This window comes from Nomascus leucogenys, chromosome 16 (assembly GCF_006542625.1).
Source record: "Nomascus leucogenys isolate Asia chromosome 16, Asia_NLE_v1, whole genome shotgun sequence".
Classification (NCBI taxonomy): domain Eukaryota; kingdom Metazoa; phylum Chordata; class Mammalia; order Primates; family Hylobatidae; genus Nomascus; species Nomascus leucogenys.
The window spans coordinates 43,185,965-43,208,715 of record NC_044396.1 but is presented as its reverse complement, the minus strand read 5'-3'; positions in this window follow the sequence as shown (position 1 = coordinate 43,208,715).

Genomic DNA, 22,751 nt, shown 5'->3' with positions numbered 1-22,751 from the left:
AATCACTAAACCAGGCTATTGTGTTTGTGTATTTGTGTTGGTTTTTGAGGGCAACTAACAGCCATTCCTGCATAATTAGAGATAACTTTGCAAAGAAATCAATATACCAATCTCCAGGACAGATTTTCTTTATTATGAAGGCGTGATAAAAAAGTAGAGCTTACACCTGGAATCTGAGAAGTAAAATGCTGCTGCTTTGAGTGTGATACAACAACAAGACTGTCTGTGCAGTCTTGCTTATTAGTGGCATCCATAAAAATACAAAACTTTTGCAAACTCCTGGCCTTCAGTTTCTCTGGCATTGTTTTTTCTCAAAAGAACTCTTACACAATTGTTTTAAGCCAACTTATCTTTAATTCTGCAAGTATCTGTGAAGCCTTGGCTAGGGGACAAGGTAAGAAAGTGCTTCTAGTTCCTGGGTCTCTAAGATTCAAACAAGAAAAAAAAATTAAATCTGCATAAAGAAATCATAGAGGGGTGTTACTTTTACTTGGTGGTTTTGAAAGCAGTTGATTTTAGACAAATTTAAATGATGATGTACTTTTCTTTTAAAGCTTTATTTTTTCTGAAAAAAATGGGCTTCAGAATAAAGCAAAAGTACATTGCAAACGATTAAATAAGCAACAAAACTATAGGAGGAGAGAGAGCAATCTACAAATTAACCCCGTAGTACCTTGTTTTTTGCTGGGATTTTTTTTTTTTTATCTTTTCTAACTTTTCTGGATAATAAATATTTTTCAAAGATCTCAAAGCAGAATTTTATCTTAACACAAAATCTTTTATGAACTAAGGAGTTTTCCTAGAATAAACATTGAAAATTAAAAACAATGTCCAGTCCAGAATTCATTTTTATCTGTCTAATCTGTTTGACTTAATTCCTTAAAAAACACTACAGGAAATACAATCCAGGTGTGAGTCCAAAAAATGTACATATACAGATTTAGCCCTGTTCACTTTCTTCATCCTCATGCTCTTCCTCACCCAGCTCATTATCGGGAGAGGTGCGCTTGGGAGCCAAGAAGGTGGAGAAAATGATGGGGAATAAAACGTAGGGTTTCCATATTTTATTGATTTATTTACTTATTTATTTATTGAGATGGAGTTTCCCTCTTGTTGCCCAGGCTGGAGTGCAATGGTGCGATCTCGGCTCGCTGCAATCTCCGCCTCCCCGATTCAAGCGATTCTCCTGTCTCAGCCTCCCGAGTCGCTGGGATTACAGACGCATGTGCCACCACACCCAGCTAATTTTTGTATTTTTAGTAGAGACAGGTTTCACCATATTGGTCAGGCTAGTCTCAAACTCCTGATCTCAGGTGATCCGCCCGCCTTGGCCTCCCAAAGTGCTGGGATTACAGGCGTGAGCCACCGCGCCCGGCCGAGTTTCCCTATTTTTATTTGCCCTTGTTCCTGGGGACTGATCTTGGTCTGGTAAGAGAAATCAGGTGAAAGTACACAATCATAGATTGGAGTAGGAGCTTCAGATTTTGGCGCCCCTCCCCCTACTTTTTATAACACCCTCAATGAGATCATAAATTCACGGTTTACAAATTTACAGGGGAGGAATTGTGGTGGCTTTCCAAGACCAGTCCCTTTTACATACTGTGACCTAGTTAGATCTCATTTCTTCTGATCATTCTCTTGTCATATATTTTCGGGGGGCAGTGTGGAGGGCGGCGACGTCGCTGACCCGCGCGCGGTGTGTGGAGCCTTCTATTTCAGTCTCTTCACTTTAATACGTGGTGCCCCGGGACGTTATCAGAGCCAGCCACAAATGCCACATGTAAAGCAGCAAACATCCGGAGTGGCTTCCTGCAAAGCCTTGCTTTTCTCAACACGAGAGATTTACGCAGGGGGTTGGGGGAAACAAGTTTCACAAGTAAGAGACGAGTACACCGCTCGCATAGCCGGTCGGGTGCGTTAGCACCGCACGGTCCAGGGTCGCAGGGCCCCTGGCTACTAATTGCGCTCACGTCCCCGGGTCCTTGGGCCGGACCCGAGGCTCGAAAGGCTGGGCAAGGAAGCGACTAGCGCACCAAGAAGCTGTGCCCGTTGCCAGTTGGGGCCTTTGGTCAGCGGGCGCAGAAATTAACTCGGGTAGGTGGCGAACCGTGGGGCTGACCTGGAGGAATCAGAGCCACGCTTATCCGTGGGCCCCTGAGTGACCAGGCAAAGGCTGGGTGATTTCCGGCAGGCTTTTGTGTTTTCGATGCTGGGAAAGCAGAAGCTGGAGGAAGGACACTCAAGTCGATCGGGAAGGACCCGTGGGCACCTAGGCAGATCCGGGTTGGCGCTGCAGAGCAAGTCTGTGGGGGCGGGGGAGGTGAGTGCGCACCGCAAACCCTGGGAAAACTCCAGGCTCCCCGTGGATGACTAGACAATGGTATCCCTGAACAAAGAACAACAATAAGGCCTTTGCATTTATAAATGGTGCGCGGGCGGCTGCCTCCCGGAGGCCAGTACGAGGTGGCGCGCGGCGGCGGAGCGCGGCCGAGGGTCCCGCACCTCTCAGGTAGGGCTGCGCAGCCGGACGCCGCCGATTCGCACCTCGCGCCCCGGCGCCGTCTAGGCGGCGGTGCCGCGCCCCTTGATACCTTCAACGTCTCCTCCTTGTCCCCGGGCCAGTCCCCCGTGGGTCCGGGATGGAGGTCGAAGGTCGCGGGCGGGAGGGGAGGGGTGGGGGGAAGGAGTGGCCCGGAAAATCGCGGCCACCGGCTGTGCCGCCGCGCGCCCCCTGTCTTGGAGGCCCGCACCAGGTCGGAGCCCTGCAGATGCTGCAGTGCGGTCCGACCTAGCCCCTGCCGTGCTCCTCTGCTGCGCCGGCCTCTCCCCGTGAGGACTGAAAAAAAGGGCGACAGCGAGGGGGGATTTGGGGACGCGCGTTCCCCCCGAGGACGGGAGCATACATTTTACTTGGACGCCTTCTCCCACTCCCTCCACGCGCATCCCTCCCTGGTTCCGCGGTGTCCCCTCGAGGCTGCCCCCCAACCCCGCCCTGGCAGCGGGCGACTCCTAGACCGTGTCCCCGTTCCCGCTTGGCCCCGCCTGGGACTTGCACAGGCGAAGCAGGAAATGCGCTGTTCCTGGTCCACTTCCCTCTTCAGAAACTCATCCGTGGAGTGTTTCTTAGATCTCCCCACCTCCAACTGTGGCCCCGGGTTGAGGTGTGTGGGCTACTTCCCTTTATTGCCTGGGCTGTGGAACCTCAGACTCCAAGGGGAGGTGGCGTTGGGAATGAGGGAGAGGGTCCTGTTCCTCACCCAGGACTCGTCACATACACGGTACTGTCTTGCTCACCCCTTTCAGATCTGCCCCTCAGCCTTGAAAGGGATTTCAATAGCCGCAGAGCTTCTATGCACCCGGTGCTGCAGCTGAACTCCTACTCCCGCTTTCCCCATCCACACCCTAGGAGACGGCAGGGCTTTCCTTGGAGACCTGTGTCCTCACCTGACCAGACAGCCTTATCAGCAGCGTGCCCACTGTGCGCAGAGCACTTCCACTCCCACCCGAAGGAGAATGGACGCGGTCCCTGCCTTGGAGGAATGTACCGTGCTGTGTCATTAGTCTTCCTCCCTGATTCATTAACTTCCAGCTGGGTGTTCTAGGTATGGTCTTCTGTAATAATTTGTTCCTGGCATGTAAAGGTGATGCTGACATCAGTAGGTCAAGCGCTTTGAGATTTTTTTTTTTTTCTAGTAGAGATAATAGGTTTCCTTTCCACCCTGAAAACTCTGGCTTGCCAAGTTTCCCTAGTAAGCAGGGCTGGATTGTGCCAGATGGTTAGGGCAAGGTGTGCATTCTGTTATCATGGAAGTGATCAAAGTTAAATAGGTCATAGGACAGGCCACTTCTGACAACACTCATTACCCACTGTTTCGTACAACTTTAGCCACACACATACCAGATTTTGAAAGGGTATCTGAGTTGGCTTCCAAAGTTTCTGAACAGAAGAGAAAATGTTAGGGATCATTGCTAGATTCCTTTGCAGTTAGTATTTGGTTAACCTGTTAACTAAATTTTCTTCTCTGTCCACTTTTTGGACCTTGCTAAAACTTTGTCAATACTCTTTAATAACAACACAGGGTCTTTGGTACGTTTCATCTTTATATCCTGAGAGCACACGCAATTCACTGGTCTTCAATATATTCTTCAGTATACCGTTACAGCTGTCATGGTTGGAGTCCTAAGGTCATCTCCCTACAAGGCAAGGCACTGAGAGTGACCTCTGTAGACCTTAGCAAAGGCACTGAGAATGACCTCTGTAGACCTTAGCAAAGACTGTTCTCATCTCAGACACATCTGTGTAGGCCTGTGGTCATCTGACTTCAGGTCTGTCATATTCTTTTTCTCATTCACCAGGAGTTTAGTCTCCAGACATTAATTAAGCATCTGAAATACCACCTTTTTTGGGGATTAAGTCAAATTCTGTTTCTTTTCTGAACTGATTCCACTTGGAGCTCCAGGCCAAGAATGTACATGGATAATTTCGCATGTGGATATAATGCAAAAGCAAATGTCTATATTTGTAAAATTTTTCGAAACTGATCTTTAGTATTAACATCTTCATAATGGTGGAGGACAGTTTACAAAGCAGTTTCACTAACTCCTCTGACCCTCCTGACAGCTCTGGAGGTAGACAGTGCAGCCTTTGTTATTAGCGTCATTTTTCAGAAGAGGAGATTAAGATTGAGAAAGGACAGATGATTTGCTCAAAAGCACACGACAAGAGTGCTTGGATCATCTATCTGCCCTTGCTGCTATCAGTAGTGGGTCTTCAGGAGTTGGAGGCTGCAATGAGCCATGTCTGTATCACTGCACTCCAGCCTGGGCAAGAGAGCAAGATCTTGTCTCTAAAAAAACAAAACAAAACATTAGTGGGTCTTGTTTTGAATTTCTTTTCATGCCATGTCTACAGCCAATAAGGAACCTAATGGAATGCGCAGGGACAAAATAAAGACAGTGGATAGACAGAGATGGAGTAAGGACCCTTGGCACAGAAACTTCCAGTGTGATCTCTAACTAGGTCCTGATAATTTTTAAATATTAGAGATGTAGTGCTGTAAGAGGAAAGCATTTTCATTTAGAAGATCTATAACTTGATATTTTTATTAGATCATATATTCTAAGCCCTAGATAACATTCCATTTATTTTAACTATTATTTTATACAAACAAATTCTGATTCAGCTGAAAAAACGAGAGAACAGTTCAGAGTTAAATGGGAATAAAGCTCATGTGTAAGGAAGTTGAGGTTCTCAAACTTTTGCCCCTCTACTTCATGCTCATTCAGATGGAAAGCAACTTAATTATACTGAATTGTGGTTTTGTTGCCTGTTTAAGGTATAAGCTGTTAGCCTACTCTAGACCCACTGCAGACCCAGTCTTAAAGACATAAAAACATACAGCAGGTAGGTGAAGTAAATGCTCTCCATTCTTCCTGTTGTTTGGAAGAGAAATGGATGGCAAATATTATCAATTCTGTTTTACAAAGTGAAAAAATAAGGTACAGAACAATTGGGTAATTTGCTTAATGCTTTCAAATCAGCCTAAGAGACAAGAGAGTAATTTGTTCATTTAATCCACAAATAATTATCCAACAACTGTGAATCTGAGGCTTAGCACAGCATGACACATTGGTTATGAACACATATTTGGAGTTTAACTGCTTGGGCTGGAATTCTAGTTCTACAGTTTACCAGTGGTGTATTGCTTGGACACGTTGCTTAATCTTCTTTATACCTCATCTGTGAACTGGAGGATGGTAAGAGTAATGACCTCAGGGAGTTTTATGAGGATGAAATGCATTAATTATTCATAAACTACTTATAATAGGGCCAGGCACATAGTAAGTTCCACACAGGTATTTAATAAATAAAATAAAATTAAATAAATGCATGTTAGCTTATGAAAACATTGTGAGAAAAAATAAAGCTACCACAGTGTTGAGGATACATGCATTATAGCAACTAGATGAAATGTATAATATTATGTGTTAACATCTATGATAGCTAGTAACAACATTGTTATACTTTAATCAAAATTGTCTTACACTAGCAAAACTTTCAGAGATTTCTCTATAAATTATTGTTCATTTTCTAGCTATATTTGAATGTGAACATTTTTACTCTGGTGGTAAAAGAAGTCTTTGTTTTGTGAATGTCAACCTCCTAAAATCCTGTTACAACCGGCAAGCAAAAATACAATTGCAAAGCATTCAATATTCTATTAGTATATCTTTGCAATGCAAAGAGATGCCTTGCAAATGAGTATTTACATGGGTAGGCCTAAATTCTTCTCCCAAAGACTTGCAGAGGCAGAGCACAATCTCAGTAAGTGTGCCTGTTATACGAGTATTTTAAAGGAAGAATAACGCACAAATGTATTAACCTAGGCTAGATCTTTTCTGTGTTGTAGAGTGAAAAGACTCTAAATTCTAGTCTTGGTTGTTCAATAACTTGCTACCAGGTAAATTGCAAGTCCTCACCCTCAATTTTCCCAAAAAAAGAAGGGGAGAATGTCAGATCTTTGTCAGATAAAGAAGTGAAAAAAATGACCACAGACACTTTTGTAAAGTAAAAGTGCTGAGTAAAACTGTGTGTGCCTGTGTGTGTATGTGTGTGTGTGTGTGTCTAAGGATATAACGATTTAGAGAAAATTTTCTGTACAGAAAAAAATAGCACATTGAGATAAAACGCAAGTCAGGGACTGTAAAGAAGATTATACTGCTTTGGGCAAAAATGGAATGCTATTTTTTTATAGAGAAAACCCTTTTTAAAATTATTTAAAATTAATTATTGCACAGAGGGTCCCACCTTTGATCCAGGGGAAAGCAGATTCTACTTTTATGAGGAATGACTATGGATTTACTGGGTTTCCATTATGTTAGTAAAGCTAATCGATTATTTCAGTGGCTAATCTAAAAGTAGAATTTGGGAATTTGGACAGAGAATAGACAACTCTTTCTTTTTGACATTTTCTGGTTATATAACATTTTTACAGGGGCTAAAAAGGACTATATAACCCACCCCCTTCCTTCCAAGTTCCAGAATTCCTAGAGAGAGTATTGAAACATGGAAATATCTTCCATATGAAATATTACATATTCCACTAAAAATGAAAGTGTTTGTTACTTTTACCACTGTATAAATACACAGATATTCTTTTAAAATCACTTATTTTGAAATAATGTCAAACTTGCAGAGAAGTTCCAAAAATAACACAAAGAACTGTATCACCTTTTCTGAGACTGCTGTGTTAGCTTTCTTTTTTTTTGAGACAGAGTCTGACTGTCACCCAGGCTGGAGTACAGTGGCACAATCTGGGCTCATTGCAACCTCCGCCTGTCAGGTTCACTCGATTCTCTTGCCTCAGCCTCCTGAGTAGCCGGGATTACAGGTGTGCACCACCACACCTGGCTAATTGTTATATTTTTAGTAGAGATGGGTTTTCACCATGTTGGCCAGGCTGGTCTCGAACTCCTGACCTCAAGTGATCCACCTGCCTCAACCTCCCAAAGTGCTGGGATTACAGGCGTGAGCCACTGCGCCTCACCAGCATTTTATCTTTTGCTCCATCTCTATCTAAATAAAGATAAACATTTTCCCACATTTGTCCCATCTCATTCTTCTTTGCTAAATATACATACATAGAACAATAGAAATATAATATACATTAGTATATAATAAATATATTAATTATAGATACTATATAAATATGTAATATGGATATATTGTTACATATTCTATATTAAATCATATGCATATATGCATGCCATTAGTCTTTTTCTGACCCATTTGAGAGCAAGCTGTGGCACAATGTCTCATCACTTACTCCAAATACTCCAGTGTATATTCCCCTAAAATGTGGACACTCTCCCCAAAACCATCAAATACCATACAAATTAGGAAATTGACATTACTGCCATACATCACTACCATCTAAGCCACATACTCAATTCAAATTTTGCAAGCTGCTTCAGTAATGCCTCTTTTCTCTTTCTGGCCCAACATCCAATTCAGGATCATGTTACATTTATTTATCAAAGGTCTTCAATATTTTTCTGTCTATTTTATAACGTTTATAGTTTTTTTTTATTTTTTGTTATTACACTTTAGATTTTAGGGTACATGTGCACAATGTGCAGGTTTGTTACATATGTATCCACGTGCCATGTTGTTTTGCTGCACCCATTAACTCATCATTTAGCATTAGGTATATCTCCTAATGCTGTCCCTCTCCCCTCCCCACACCCCACAACAGTCCCCAGAATGTGATGTTCCCCTTCCTGTGTCCATGAGTTCTCATTGTTCAATTCCCACCTATGAGTGAGAACACGTGGTGTTTGGTTTTTTGTCTTTGCGATAGTTTACTGAGAATGATGTTTTCCAGTTTCATCCATGTCCCTACAAAGGACATGAACTCATCATTTTTTATGGCTGCATAGTATTCCATGGTGTATATGCACCACATTTTCTTAATCCAGTCTATCGTTGTTGGACATTTGGGTTGGTTCCAACTCTTTGCTATTGGAATAGTGCCGCAATAAACATACGTGTGCATGTGTCTTTATAGCAGCATGATTTATAGTCCTTTGGGTATATACCCAGTAATGGGATGGCTGGGTCAAATGGTATTTCTAGTTCTAGATCCCTGAGGAATCGCCCCACTGACTTCCACAATGGTTGAACTAGTTTACAGTCCCACCAACAGTGTAAAAGTGTTCCTATTTCTCCACATCCTCTCCAGCACCTGTTGTTTCCTGACTTTTTAATGATAGCCATTCTAACTGGTGTGAGATGGTATCTCACTGTGGTTTTGATTTGTATTTCTCTGATGGCCAGTGATGATGAGCATTTTTTCAAGTGTTTTTTGGCTGCATAAATGTCTTCTTTTGAGAAGTGTCTGTTCATGTCCTTTGCCCACTTTTTGATGGGGTTGTTTGTTTTTTTCTTGTAAATTTGTTTGAGTTCATTGTAGATTCTGGATATTAGCCCTTTGTCGGATGAGTAGGTTGCAAAAATTTTCTCCCATTCTGTAGGTTGCCTGTTCACTCTGATGGTAGTTTCTTTTGCTGTGCAGAATCTCTTTAGTTTAATTAGATCCCATTTGTCAATTTTGGCTTTTGTTGCCATTGCTTTTGGTGTTTTAGACGTGAAGTCCTTGCCCACGCCTGTGTCCTGAATGGCACAGACAAACAGAGAGCCAAATCATGAGTGAACTCCCATTCACAATTGCTTCAAAGAGAATAAAATATCTAGGAATCCAACTTACAAGGGATGTGAAGGACCTCTTCAAGGAGAACTACAAACCACTGCTCAATGAAATAAAAGAGGATACAAACAAATGGAAGAACATTCCATGCTCATGGGTTGGAAGAATCAATATCGTGAAAATGGCCATACTGCCCAAGGTAATTTATAGATTCAATGCTATCCCCATCAAGCTACCAATGACTTTCTTCACAGAATTGGAAAAAACTACTTTAAAGTTCATATGGAACCAAAAAAGAGCCCGCATTGCCAAGTCAATCCTAAGCCAAAAGAACAAAGCTGGAGGCATCAGGCTACCTGACTTTAAACCATACTACAAGGCTACAGTAACCAAAACAGCATGGTACTGGTACCACAACAGAGACATAGATCAATGGAACAGAACAGAGTCCTCAGAAATGATGCCGCATATCTACAACTATCTGATCTTTGACAAACCTGACAAAAACAAGAAATGGGGAAAGGATTCCCTATTTAATAAATGGTGCTGGGAAAACTGGCTAGCCATATGTAGAAAGCTGAAACTGGATCCCTTCCTTACACCTTATACAAAAATTAATTCAAGATGGATTAAAGACTTAAATGTTAGACCTAAAACCATTAAAATCCTACCTTTATAGTTTTAAAGAGTGCAGGCCTTTCATGCCAAGGATGTCCCACACCCTGGTCTGTCTATGTTGACTCATATGTTCTTTGTAGGAAAATCGTTGATATGGTGGTGTGCTCCCATCAGGGTATGACAAGGAAGGCCGTCAGATGTCTTGTCATCACTAGTGATGCTAATCTGATCACTTCATCAAGTTGGTGTCTACCCAGCTTCTCTACCTTCAGGTCACTATTTTTCCCCTTTGTAATAGAGAATTTTGTGTGCGTGTTTGTGTTGAGAACTCTGACAATGAAATGGCGTGTATTCCTTCTAGTGTAAGGAAGTTATCCCTTCTTTTATTTGTTTGTTTATTTGATCTCTGTGGATTCCTTTTTCTTTCTTTTTTTTTTTTTTTTTTTTGAGACGGAGTTTCACTCTTGTCACCTAGGCTGGAGTGCAACGGCACATCCTTGGCTCACTGCAACCTCTGCCTCCCAGTTTCAAGTGATTCTCCTGCCTCAGCCTCCCAAGTAGCTGGGATTACAGGTGCCCACCATCACACCCAGCTAAAATTTTTGTATTTTTGGTAGAGACGGGTTTTCACCATGTTGGCCAGGCTGGTCTCGAACTCCTGGCCTCAGGTGTTCGCCCACCTCAGCCTCCCAAAGTGCTGGGATTACAGGCATGATTACACCGCGCCTGGCCGATTGATTCTCTTTTTATTCCCTAGTTTGTATCAATAGTTTGGGTGCTGCCGTTGCCACAGATTTGGCCAGTGAGGTGCCTTTCAAGCTAGCTCTTGTATATTTCTGGTATGTCCTTATAACCCTTTGACCATTTTCATACTTTTTAGCACAACACGATATTCCAGGCTCATTTTGAATTTTCCCTTCATTTAGCCCTAGATCCAGGCATTTCCCTAAGGATCAGGAGCATCTTTTTGTGGAGGATAGCATTTAGAAGTGGAAATCTGGGTTCTCATCAGTACTGTAGTGTCCCTGCTTCCAGGCACCCTCAAAAGACAGAGCTAGGAAATAATATATGTTCATGTATATATACGTGTGTGTCCACAAACACACATATCTATAACTATTTCTAAATCTACCTCTGTGTGTGTGTGTATATATATATATCTTGTGTTAGTCTCCAATTCCAATCCAACATCTTAGGGTTCTTTCTAGACTGCTCCTTTGCTGTATTTGTAAATCTCTTTTCCCACAGTGAGAAACCTGGCTCCTGTTTCTCTCCATATGTGCACGTATGTGCTCACTATAATCAGGTTCCCGGCCACACCACTGCCCGCTCCCAGCCCCCATTTTTTTGGCTTCCAGGCGTGCCAGTGCCTCTGTGCAGGCTTTGCCCAGCACCCTGCTTCCTCCATGCCCCAAAGCGACAGAAAGAATTACTTGTTTAAATCTATTTAAAAATTATTTTAAGTATCGAGTGTGACCATAAACTCTAAGCTAGTTGATGTTTTCGTCTTCACTCCCTCTACCTGCTGGCGCGTTCCTCAGGCATCAGTTAAAAACAAAATTACAAGGCACAATTTTTGTTTGTCTTGGATGCAGTCACTCATCGTTTTAAAACTGTAAGATTGTACCATTAAGAACTAAAATATTGGTGGTGTGTGCCTGTAGTCCCAGCTACTTGGGAGGCTGAGGCACGAGAATACCTTGAACCGGGGAGGTGGAGGTTGCAGTGAGCCGAGATCACGCCACTGCACTCCAGCCTGAGCAACAAAGCAAGACTCTGTCTCAAAAAACAAAAAAACAAAACAAACCAAAAAATATTCTTTGCGCCTTGGGCTTTTAGTCATGGCTAAAGCAAAACTAGGATTTCTTTTCTTAAAAACCATAAGGAGGCCGGGCGCGGTGGCTCACTCCTGTAATCCCAGCACTTTGGGAGGCCGAGGTGGGCAGATCACGAGGTCAGGAGTTCGAGACCAGCCTCGCCAACATGGTGAAACCCCCATCTCTACTAAAAATACAAAAATTAGCCGGGTGTGGTGGCAGATACCTGTAGTTCCAGCTACTCAGGAGGCTGAGGCAGCAGAATCACTTGAACCTGGGAGTTGGAGGTTGCAGTGAGCCAAGATTGTGCGACTGCACTCCAGCCTGGGCGACAGAGCAAGATTTCATCTCAAAAACAAAACAAAACAAAAAAACCCTAAGGAAGAAAGAGGAGTAAGCATTAAATAGTATTTTCCAGATGTGTTAATAAAATATGTGGCAGCTTTGAGGAAATACTTCATAAATATATTGCCTTTCCCCACTGTCAGCCACACCCACACACACATTACTCTCCATGATTGTAGATGAAGAAAATAATGCATAACAAGCCAGATTGCATGACTTGCCCCAAGTGCAGAGGTTGGCCAATCTAATTTATACTGCTTCTTTGCATGATCGAATTCCCATGAGTCATTTCCATCTTCAGTGTGAGAGGGAAAGTTCAGTGGAACTACATTAAAATGAAGATCAACCCCTCTGTCTCCAAAGCAGGCTCAGTGACTCTCTAAACTCTGCAACCCTGGTGTGGTGCTTTCTCTTAGAGAGCTCAGGAGCGGCACTGCTGGCAGCCGCAGGAAACCTGACAGTGCACAGGTACAAGTTTAGCTACGGGCCAAGCACGGTGGCTCATGCCTATAGTCCCAGCACGTTGGGAGGCAGAAGAGGGAGGATTGCTTGAGACTAGGAGCTCGAGACCAGCCTGGGCAACATAGTGAGTGCCTGTCTCTACAATTTTTTTTTTTTATTATCCAGGCGTGGTGGTGCACACTTGTAGTCCCAGCTACTCGAGAGGCTGAGGTGGAAGGATCACTTGAGCCCAGGAGGTTAAGGCTGCAGTGAGTCATGATTGCACCACTGCACCCCAGCCTGGGCAACAGAGTGAGACCCTGCCTCAAAAAACAAAACAAACAAACAGATACTCCAAAAGTTTAGCTGCAGCGGATGACCTAGGGCACGTAAACAGGCTCTTCTCTTCTTGGCAAATCTTTTCTCCCTTTCCAGGACTAAAGGAGGAAAATCTGACAGGGTCGTGTCTACGGAAAAGGTGATGATACGACATCCCAGAGCCAGAAGGGGCAGCCTCTGGTTAAGCAAAGACTCTGAGCATGAATGATTTAACAAATAGCAATCATACATATATGTACTAACTGGTTTGGTCATTGTATGTAGTGTGATCCACAAATATCTAACATGTCAACTCAGTTTTAGGGTGGTGGTTTGAATTGAAGCTTTAACTCTTGAGCAGTCTAAGTCTTCAACAGCTGGAAGGCCTATGCTAATTTGATTTTGCCAGTACATATTTTATGCTGTTTAACACATGAATCATAGTGGCATATTTATAAAGATGGTTAACTTATAGCCACTTTTTAACCTTTTGCCTAGCATTTGATTTAGGTACATTTTATTAGTGAATGCTCCTTGCACTTTCTTGTGCACATGCATAACATCACAATCATCAATTTTGATTTAATCCTATGTAAATATCCTATCTCTGCTGGTGACCTACAAGGTCCCATATGAACTGGTTCTTTCTTTTTTTTTTTTTTTGAGACGGAGTCTTGCTCTGTCTCCCAGGCTGGAGTGCAGCACGATCTTGACTCACTGCAACCTCCGCCTTCCAGGTTCAAGCAGTTCTCCTTCCTCAGGCTCCCAAGTAGCTGGGATTACAGGCACCCACCACCATGCCCATCTAATTTTTTTTCTTTTGAGATGTAGTCTCACTCTGTTGCCCAGGCTGGAGTGCAGTGGCACGATCTCGGCTCACCGCAACCTCCACCTCCTGGGTTCAAGTGATTCTCCTGCCTCAGCCTCCCAAGTAGCTGGTATTACAGGCATTTGCCACCAAGCCTGGCTAATTTTGTATTTTTAGTAGAGACAGAGTTTCACTCTGTTGGTCAGGCTGGTCTTGAACTCCTGACCTCAAGTGATCCACCTGCCTCGGCCTCCCAAAGTGCTGGGATTACAGGCATGAGCAACTGCGCCCGGACAAAGTAGCTCATTCCTATCCTTCTGCTCCCATCCCTGGTGACTCTGCCTTCATCACAGTGTTCTAGTCAACTGGCTTCTGGCCATTCCCAGAACATGCCAAGCTCCTTTTTGCTTGAAACTCATGTTCTCTTGCCTCTGCCTGGAGCTACAGTCCCCTCATTCAGCGACACCTACTCAGAGAGACATCCTACCTAGAATCGTTACTGTCCCCCACCTGCTCCACAAACTTGTGACACACTCTTCTCTGCTTTATAATTTTTTAAAGCACTCATTACTAGCAATCATTATATTCTATATGTATTTGTATTGTCTACCCCCTGCCCATTAGAATGGTAACTCCCTGGGGTGTTACCTGTGTTGTTCATTGCTGTACCCAGCCCCCCATGCCCAGAACTGCTGGCGACTGGCCCACCATGGGAACTCCACAAGATTGTTGAATGAATGAAAGATCACCTGAGACTGAGCCTTACTGAAGGATTTCTTTAAAGCCCACAGAGGGACCAAAGCTGGGCAAGCATTTGACTCTTGGTTAGTCCTTGACCACACATTTTCACGTCTCCTCTTGTTCTTTAAAACACTCTTGCCCCTTAGAGCTTTTATTGAAGCCTCATTATGTCACTTTAAGAGGAGGAATGTCCCCTTCAGGGGACCCCTATGGACATGTATTTCATTAACAGAGCATTATCTCACAGAGCAAGCAGGAACTTCCAAAAGAAGGGTGATGGTTATAAGAGCCTCTAAATAATTTTGACTGATTAGGTATCTTAATCCAGTTGCCGGTTAATTGTGTTTGTTTGTGATTAACAATATGATTTTCACCTGCTCCCCCTCGGCAGTCTCCCCTGTGTTTGGAGAAAGCCAATCTCCCTGCCCACTGCATATCTGCTGTGAGCTCTTTGAAGGTGTTTGCTGAGGAGATGAGACCACAGCTATCACCTGGAGCCAGGAGTTGGGAAGAAGGAATTCCTGCCAAGCCACCTGCAGATTGACTCAGAAAGTTCCTTACGCCCAAGTCAAACAACAGGAGATCTGAAGACAGGGCTCCATCCCCACCCCTCACCCCTCACTCGTGTCACTCTTTCTATGGAGAAAAATAACTCAGTCATTGAAATGCCCATCAAAATTCAGTGTTCTCACAGATTACCTGTGGAGAGGAATCAGGTTTTTCCTTTATTTCCAATCTGTCACACAGTAGTACTTTTAACATACATTAAAAATAAATCACTAGAATAATAAAATAAAGGCATACAAAATACACATTTTTTTATTCTAGATTTCAGCAGGTGTCAGATTCCTCTCAAATTGCTCCCAAATTCCCAACCTGCTTACTTGCAGTTTCTGTACTTCCCCTGCAGGTGGGATACAAACAGTTCACAGGGGGCCTTAAAACAGCAGCCCTTTTTTTTTATTTTTTTCCAATTTTATGTTACTGGTTCTTATTTTTAAAAAAGGAAAAATAATGAGACCTCAAACTGATTATAAAAGTGAAATTAGATAAAAACTTCTATCACTCGTAAGCACCAGATGAACACAATGCCGTATATTGACTGCATTCACCATTGCACAGCTAGGTTATTTGCTTGGCAATTCGGATCCAGGGGCCTTGGTGAGTGGAGACGTGAATGCCTTCAACTTCACTGCTGGGATTTAGTGTAGGTGCAGACTGAGTGAAAGGACTGAAAAGCAAACTATGCAGTGATGAGGAAAGGGGGAAGTGGAGTTTTCAGGTTAACTTAACCTTCCAGTGACCTGCTTCTCAATCACAGATTTGAATTCTTTCTTCTGCTGCCAAATATTTAAACCTATTTTATTAACCATAGCTACTCCTACCCATCGAATATTTCTTTTTCTGTTTTACTGATGGAGAAATAGAAGTGAAGTTTCTAATAGTCAATGCAGGGGATCTGGTGGCAGAAGCCCAAGCTAAGGGGTTTAGTTCTTTACCCTCTTTAGAGTGGGCGTCCCCTCGGCTGTGCCCGCTGTTCCACCTGTGAGATGCGACAGGCCTGCTCCATACCTGGGAGGTGCCATTTGGCTTTCTAATGGGATCAGCGTTTTCGTCCAAACTCTCCTCACCTAGATATTTCAAGTCATGCCTTCCACCCTATCCTCCAACTCACTGTAACTTCTAACTTTATAAATACACTTGGAGTCCCTTAAATTCCCATCTTCCTTTTGTTTCCACCACACGCAGCCAACAAAGAGCTATAGTTGCAAGTTCCCATATGTGAAAAATTGTAATATATGAAACATTGATTGCTTTGTACTACTTATTACCATACTAAAGCCTTTGTTCAGACAGAGGACTTAAAATTATTATTTGATGTGCCATTGTATTTTCCAGGCAGACACTTGAACTGTTTATCCACAGTTCCTTTCATTCTAAATTGCAAATAGCTGTACTCTCGAAGATGCTTAAATTGGGTAGCCATATTCCTTGCGTGTTACATTTCTTTATAAATAACTTTTTTGAATTCAAATTATCTTATTTTATTATTTTATGTATCTGTACATTTTCTCTAACCCAGGCATCCACAAACATCTTCAAGTCTTTTAGAGCGAGAACTTTCTGTATGGAGGAGATCCAAAATTGTGAAAAGATCAAAATTGCTATAGTACAGAATAGTACACAAAACGGGAAAATTATTTCTTTTGTAGATTTATTTTCAGGTATAATAGACTTGCACAATATATTTAAAATGGTATGTAGCTTCATAAGAAAAAAGTTGTTACAATAGTTGTCACTGCTTTCTAAAGGACAAGAATGTGGAAAAATTATTGTTTTACAAAATAAAATAATAATGACAGTGTGTACAGTACTTTTATATGCATATGTCAATTTCATCATCAAAATAACCCTACCAGTTAGATATTTTTACTCTTTTCATTTTTTTTTCTACAAGAGAAAATGAGGTTCAAAAGGATGAAATGGCTCCCCCAGGGTCACACAAGAGGAAGAATTGAAACTTCTCATTCCACAGATTATGCCCTCTGTGTCCCAAACTGCTAACATGGTTTTACACATGTAAAGAGGGAAATTAATAGCCATTGTAGTATTTATCCAATGCTCGAAGGACTCCAGTTCACTTTTTGTTTTTTTTTGAGACAAAGTCTCGTTCTGTCACCCATGCTGGAGTGCAGTGGCGCAATCTCGGCTCACTGCAACCTCCACCTCCTGGGTTCAAGTGATTCTCCTGCTTCAGCCTCCTGAGTGGCTGGGATTACCGGCACCTGCCACCATACCCAGCTAATTTTTGTATTTTCAGTAGAGATGGTGTCTCACCATGTTGGCCAGGCTGGTCTCAAACTCCTGACTTCAAGTGATCCACCTACCTCGGCCTTCCAAAGTGCTGGGATTATAGGCATGAGCCACTGCACCCAGCTCAGTTGACCTTGATTACTAAGAGCACTCTGGCTTGGTTCAAAGACAGTAGAACATGCTACTTATTAAATATTTTAGTGAGGATACTTTCTATGTCCATAAACTAGGTGTCAATAATGAATATAGTAACCCAGAGCATCCTAAATTTAGCTGATAAACTCCTAAAGGAGTGTCCTTCAAAGAGTTTTCCAAACTTTTTTTGACAGAGATTCTCCTCAGAGGATCTGCAGGGAACCCTGGGTATCTGTATTCAAGCACCCCAAGCTTGAATACAGATTACATTATGTTCCCTAGCCAAGACTGGGATGCAATGCTTTAATATATTCAAAGTGGTAAAAGGTTAATGATATTCCGTAGAACTGTTGCAACATAGATTAAAACTATAATTATGCTAAGCTTAAATTCAAGGTGCCTGAGTACTATTATTCCTAAAAAGTCAACAACAACAACTACCTTAGGTTCTTAGTCCCCTCATTATTTGTAAATAATAAAACTTCTAAGGAAAGGATCCCCTTAACTTCATCTTATTACTTTTTTCCATAAGAGAGCTAGAGCCTTGATAATCTTTAATGTCAGAAGGAAAAAAAAATTATGACTCGAAGCTTTGTTGAGTACATGTTCTTTTGTGATTCCAATAGTGTCTTACTCCCAGAAAGAATTAATGTTTTGTGTCTTCCATAGCTATTTTGTCATGATTTTGCTGACGGAGTTCAGGTCACAGTGTAGATCATCTTGTTAAAACTGACCACCTTGTTTTATTCTTCTTTATACTACTCCTTACCTCTTTGTACAACTTTTTGACACAAATTATTAGGTGCTTAATAAATACTAATTGGTTGTAATCCCAGTTGATTAAGAATGATGGAAAAGGACTTGGTATCCCTATGAGTTTATTTATTTATTTATTTATTTTTTTGAGACAGAGTTTTACTCTTGTCACCCAGGCTGGAGTGCAATGGTGCAATCTTGGCTCACTGCAACCTCCGCCTCCCGGGTTCAATTAATTCTCCTGCCTCAACCTCCTGAGTAGCTTGGATTACAGGCGCTCACCACCAGGCCTGGCTAATTTTTGTATTTTTAGTAGAGACGGGGTTTCACCATCTTGGCCAGGCTGGTCTCGAACTCCTGACCTCAAGTGATCCCCTGCCTCGGCCTCCAAAAGTGCTGGGATTACAGGCGTGAGCCACGGCACCCAGCCCTATGACCTTCTTAAGCCCTGTTTCCTATGTGTTCATTTTGATTGCGAGAATCTTGAGTTTTCTTGTATGGTCTTCTGTCACTTAACAATGGGGATGTGTTCCGAGAAATGCTTCCTTAGGCGATTTGGTCTTTGTGAAAACATCTTACAGTGCACTTACACAAACCTAGATGGTGTCACCTACTACACACCTAGTCTATGTGGTATAACCTATTGCTCCTGGCCGCCTAGCATGTTACTGTACTGAATACTGTAGGCAATTATAATGCAGTATTACATGCACAAATGTATTTGTATAACTATGCATATCTAAACACAAGAAAAATACTGTAAAAATATGGCATTATCGTCTTATGGGGCTGCAGTCATATATGAAGTCTGTCGTTGACTAAAGGTTCCTGTGGTGCAAGACTGTATGACTGTATGGTTAATAATGCCAGGCACATATGGAAATTCAATCTGCCTACATCAACTACACATCTACCGATGGATTTTCGTAGCCCTGAGTTCCATGTCATTTTCAGAATGTTCCAAATGACAATCCAAATTATTTATAAGCATTTGCAGACCATTCTTTTATAAATGTAACCATTTTGAATGTTTTATTGCTATGCCAACAGACATTAAAAACCTTTAGAGGCCAGGCGCGGTGGCTCACGCTTGTAATCCCGGCACTTTGGGAGGTCGAGGCGGGCGGATCACGAGGTCAGGAGATCGAGACCACGGTGAAACCCCGTCTCTACTAAAAATACAAAAAAATTAGCCGGGTGTGGTGGCGGGCCCCTGTAGTCCCAGCTACTTGGAGAGGCTGAGGCAGGAGAATGGTGTGAACCCGGGAGGCGGAGCTTGCAGTGAGCCGAGATTGCGCCACTGCACTCCAGCCTGGGCAACAGAGCGAGACTCCGTCTCAAAAAAAAAAAAAAAAAAAAAAAAACCTTTAGAAACCTGATTAACAATACCACGAATCTAGATAAGGGATAAATGGAGGTTTTTCCGGAAAATGTGTTTTAGCCACTCTTTTGTAAATTTGAAAAGATTCCCAAATTTTAAAAAATTCTTTAAACACTAAACCTTAAAAACATTATGCTAACTGAAAGAAGCCCATCACAAAGGACCACAAATTGCCTGATTCCATTTATATGAAATGTTCAAAATAGGCAAATCTGTAGACTGAAAATCGATTATGAGTTGCTTAGGGCTAAAGGATAAAAAAAAGCATTGAGGGGTGATGGCTAAAAGGTGTGTGGTTTCTTTTTGGGGTGATGAAAATGTTATAAACTTGATTATGGTGATGATTACACAAGTCTGAATATACCAAGAAATCAGTGAACTGTACACGTTAGATGAGGAAATTGGTATCTAAATTATATCTTAATAAAGCAGTTATTTCAAAAATTAAAAATCAGAAACAATCAAAAGACATAGATATTAAAAGTCTTGTTTGAAACTGAAAACTGGTTGAAAGGTGCAGCCACTTTACATAGCACCAGTCAGGATTCTTTCTTTCCCCTCCCCTCCCGGACGAAGCACATTCCACATTCACAGTAAATGGATTCTCTCCTCGGTAGGTGGTAGAAAAATGTTCTAGCACATAAATGAATCGATTTATGAGTAGTCAGGATAATGTTAACATATGACAAGTTTGATTTTAACCTTTATCTGTAATTTTGTGTTCAACGTGAATTCATAGATATTTCTGGAAGAGCTTTTGCCTAAGACATTGTACAAATCAATTCAGAATTCCGAATGGCATGCTTCCTTTCTTCCCATCTTCCTGCCTGGAATGGGTAACATGAGTTTTCACTCTCTCTTTCTCAGTTTTATTAAAATTAAATGGCAGTGAAGGTTTGTGCAGGAATATTGATGAACTTAAAAAAAGAGAGAGAGAAAGAGAGAGATAAGTTTACCTTAAGTTAACCAAGTTAAAAATGACATTCAGGTAATCACACACAAGGATGGAAGAAAATCCACTTAACATACAACCCTTGCTTCCCTAATTATGTATGGGCTAGTATTTTTTATCAAGTATCCACTCCCTTGTTCATTTTGGGAGTTAGTGAAGTATTCCAGATGAATTTAGCTTCATGTTCCATGATATTGAGTAAGGGTGGGATTGGATGAACCTGAAAAATATTTGTGTAGGAGGAAATTTTTATCGGTAGTCAATACTTCACCTTTTTACATAAGAAATGAAACAATTTTGCAAATGGATTTAAAAGGCACATAGCCATGTTCTGTGTGAAAATGTCTTCTTCGGGTGCCTGTGGACTCATGACAAAGAGAATAGTTATTTCTCTGCAAATTGAGCTTTATACCAACCAGATTGTTTTTATTTAACCATGAGTGTCTGTGACAATATGACAAAACATGCAAATCGCTAGAGAGTTCTACTTGGGTCCAAGAATATACATCACTTCAGCATGGATCAAGACAGCAAAGTGCAGGTGATGTGGCATCATTACCACGCGGAGGGTTAGCAAATGATTTTAAAAACTGCAGTTTAAACATCTTATTTGTCCTTCCTTCTTCAAAGGGGAAACATTTTTCTAAAATTGATTGTGGTCATTGTTCTGTTTGGAAACATTTGCTAGAAGAGAAAATAGGAGTTCTAATGTTAAATGATTAACCAAGGGCTTACTATTCAGTTTTTAAATTTATGAAGTTTTTTTTCTACCAAAACAAAGTGTATTATACTCAGAATGAACAACTTTTACTCATTTCGGGGTATTTTATTACCCTATATTTTGAAGAAGTTAGTCATTTTTATTTGGGACCAGAAAAAAGAATCAGTCTTTTTTTTTTTTTTTTTTTTTTTTTTTTTGAGACGGAGTCTCACTCTGTCTCCCGGGCTGGAGTGCAGTAGCGCGATCTCCACTCACTGCAACCTCCGCCTCCCCGATTCAAGTGATTCTTCTGCCTCAGCCTCCCAAGTAGCTGGGATTACAGGCGCCCGCCTCCACGCCCAGCTAATTTTTGTATTTTTAGTAGAGACGGGGCTTCACCATCTTGGCCAGGCTGGTCTCGACTCCTGACATCGGGTCATCTGCCCGCCTCGGCCTCTCAAAGTGGTGGGATTATAGGCGTGAGCCACTGCGCCCTGCCAGAATCAGACTTTTTGATAGCCAAATGGATGATTTACCTGTGCCCACTTTAACCTCCTTCTGATATTCCCGTAGAAATGGAATTCTCTACTTCTGTAGAACCAGATAATTCCTAATATAAAACATGAAAACATTGTGAATAAATTTTAAGATCCAAAGAAAGACAGGCTTATTTTATGGTTCCCAAACAAGAAACAAAACCAACAAAAAACAACAACAAATTTGATTTTAAAATTGTGTGTCTGCTATTGTAATTATTCACATGTGCTTATAAACACACTCTCCATTTCTGATTTCCCTGGATTACCCTATTTATATAGAACTAAAATTGCAGCTTGGGCAGCATGCCACTCTCATGGCACAGCAAATTAGACTTGGATATCCCAGAAAGTGGGAGAAGGTTTAATAATTATTGTTTTGTATAGTATTCTAATTCTTCATATATTTTTTAAAGCTTACACTTAATTTCAGAAGACATAGCTTCTTAATATTGTCACATAGCATATTTAACTCAAATGGGGTGACTATCAGTAGAACAGATACCTGTTCTATAATATCACCTACACTAAATACTTCTATGCTATAGTTTACAGTCTCAATTTGAATTGTGAGTTATCAGAGGCAAGATAATTTTCTAGAAGGGCCAAGCCATTCAGTTTTGCTTAAAATCAGCTCTGAACTTGGTGACACTCATGAATCCCACAAGTGTATCCCAAAGTATTAGTTAGTAGAAGGTACCCCTAAGATATCTAAGAGAATAACATATTATACCAAATACAGTATCATTAGTTCTGTTTGAAATAAATATAATTTCTCTCAGTGAAAAAAGGAACTTTGAATTTTAGAAGGTAGTCATTTTGACCTACCTTTTTACACTGGAATTACTTTATTAAGTTAGATCAAACACAGGCTCTTTGCCTCAACTAAATGGACATGCTAAACTGGCTCCAAAGTTGATTTGTGGAACTCAATTATGGACTTCACAAAGTGTTCAAGGTTACTTTTCAATTTGTTTCAGCCAGAATCAATAAATCTCTCACCTGGTTTCTTTGCTGTACGTATTGTACTGGTTAATCATGTATATACATGGCATAGCAAATTAGACTTGGAGAAAGAGTTTTCTGATGGAAGCCAATTTTTAACTACTGTACTGTTGAAATTTTAAAACAAAGGAAAACTCTTTCTGTTTATTATTAAGGTGTGATGGGAACTAAGAGCCAT